The 2,394-nt window shown below is 55.3% G+C and overlaps 1 long non-coding RNA gene across 1 annotated transcript; it reads left to right on the top strand.

Moving 5' to 3' along the window:
- Positions 1-203: 203 nt before the first annotated feature.
- LOC147575052 (uncharacterized) lies at positions 204-1,451 on the top strand. Its single transcript, XR_015243048.1, has 2 exons — positions 204-598; positions 1,075-1,451. It is a non-coding gene; the product is annotated as an uncharacterized LOC147575052 (long non-coding RNA).
- The last annotated feature ends 943 nt before the right edge of the window (positions 1,452-2,394 follow it).

Below are 2,394 nucleotides of genomic sequence, written 5' to 3'. Positions count from 1 at the left end.
AGCGGCGGGGCGGGGGTGGGGGGTGGGGGGGACGTCGCACAACCGCTGAGCCCTGTCCGTGAAGACTAAACAAGGAAAGGAACAGGCTGTAAACACACATCCTGACACGTGAGTGACATTTACACGGTGCGAGAAGCCGCAGCCGAGGGGAAGGCAGGGGGTAAGGGGGAGCAGGTAAAAGTAATATTCCGAGGCGTCGGAAACGGCGGCCCCTCGACGCCCCTCCCCCAGATAGGGAAAAAGAATCCCGAAATCCCCAGAACCTGCCTTTTGTGGGAGGTGACAGGTGAACGGATTCAGGTCTGGCTACTCACGCCGCTGCCTACCTCCCCACCATCTGCTTCCTCGCAGACAAGCAGACCCGGCGCATAATGAGGTAGCAGCCTCCAGCCGGCCACCGTGACTAACTCAGAACAAAAGCGCTCCCTCCACGCCTCTTCCAACAAAGGGGCCACCAGCCCCGGCGCTCCCCGAAGGCTGCGGGGCTCCCGGCTGCCGGCTGCGGAGCTGCCGCGCGCAAACTTCCCGGGGCTCCCGGGGCTGCCGGCGCCACGGAGCCTGGGCCGCGGAGGGAGGAAGCACATGCGGCCCAGAGAAAGTGAGGCCGGGCGGGGCGGGGGACGAGGGGGTGGGATCCGGGGAGCCGCGGAAGGAGGGTGATTGATCAGTGCGCTGTTCCCGGCGCTCGGTCCCGTTATTAGAGGCGGCCAAAGCAGGGCCACGCAATAACCTCCGAATCGCCAACTAATTGACGCTGCAGGCAACTACTTCATTGTGCGCGCTGGTTTTATGTCTTCATAGCCGGTGATTGACAAGGTGTAATTAGTCATCTCACTCGGTGATAAACATGGGCACCCTCCTCCCGCGGCATCAGGCCGTGTGTACCAGCAGAGGAAGCGATAGTTGACGCTGATATACCATTAAATCAAAATGAAGACGTTCAGAAGTGTGTGTTTGCTGTGACGCTCTGATGGTTTATTTCTCAAATACGGCACCAACAGATTTACTTGATTTGCAAGTTAACTACAACATTAACTGGTTTTATTTATTTTGCCTCTTCCTTCCTCTTCCTAGGCAGGGATGTTGCTCTTGGAGAATGTGAAGACAGTTTGCTTCTTGACAAGCGAGCGAGCGGGCGCCCAGATTTTTGCAGCCTCTCCGAGAGTCTCCCCCGAGGGAAAGGCAGGCAGAGAAATCGCCGGATTTGGGAGTCAGTAGGGAAGGATTCCGCGCGGAGGGAGCCGCCCTCCTTGGCCCCAGACTGGCTGCCTAGGGCCCCCCCTTTGGGCACTGCCAGTGGATGACCTGAAACTCTGAGGATGGTCTTGGGGATTGGGGTCGGGGAAGCCTCTCGGATAATAACTGCAAATAGAAAAAGAGGCAAAAACAATTTCTTCTCTGCCTTCAAGCAGAAAGGACTGTGTTCTTAAAGCCGCTGGTTGCAGTCACAAGGCCAGTTGCCTGCCTCCGTTGCCTGCGTAAAGTGTAATGTCGCCGCTTTTTTCCAGTAGCACCATTCAACAAATTATATTCCTTGCTCCCGGGAGTGGGTCCTGCTTAGGGGAGTGTGTGTGTGTGTGTGTGTGTCTGTGTGTCCCTCTACAGTGAGGCTGCTACTAGAAGTGCTGGTTACTCCTTCCAGAAACCTGAAGGTTTAAATTTTAAAAGAAGAGGGAGCATTGCTCCCTGGGATTGCTATAGTCTGTCTTGACCCTAATTCTGGTTAGAGAATGGCAGGGACTGAACAAAGCCACCAACATCTGAAAGTCCACTTCGAAGGTATCACACTAGCCCCCAGGATCCGCCCCCCCCCACCCCCGCCGCCCTCCAGTGGGGTAGGCTTCCTGCACTTTCCCCTTTCTAACCTCTGTCTCCTGTTTATACAGCACAGGGATTAATGGTGGTTCTTTGCCACTGCGCAGGAATGTGGGGTTGTGGACATCTTCAAGAAAAGATGGGGTGAGGCCAAGTCACAGGGATGGCAGAAAAGCCCCGTATCTTCAACAAGGATTTCCCCCTCCCTTCCCAGGCCTGTGGGCCTCCTTCAGCAAAGAGGGGGAGTGTTTTATATTGATGTGAGAGGCTGTCAGTCAGCAGCAAATCAGCTCAGGCATGGCTACCTCTTTATGAAATCAGCTCATTGCCTTGGTCACACCTTAGAGAAAATCCGGTGGTCGCCGCTATCGATAATAAAAACTGGTGGGGCCTTAGTTGTTTCCAAGAAGAACCTCATGTCTGTGGACAGATAAATGCCCATCTCAGGCAGAGAAAGCCCAATTCTTCCTTCCCTTCTCCCTGCAGCGATCTGAACAATTCCGAAACCGCCTCCCTGGGCGTCAGCTGAGCAGGTTGGGGAACTAACCAGGGCCCTCTCTCTAGGGCCCTGTTAAATGC

This window comes from Puma concolor, chromosome D4 (genome assembly GCF_028749965.1).
Source record: "Puma concolor isolate L17-30 chromosome D4, mPumCon1.1.hap2, whole genome shotgun sequence".
Lineage (NCBI taxonomy): Eukaryota > Metazoa > Chordata > Mammalia > Carnivora > Felidae > Puma > Puma concolor.
Note: the sequence above shows the minus strand (reverse complement) of the source record. Positions and strands in the feature narration are given on the sequence as shown.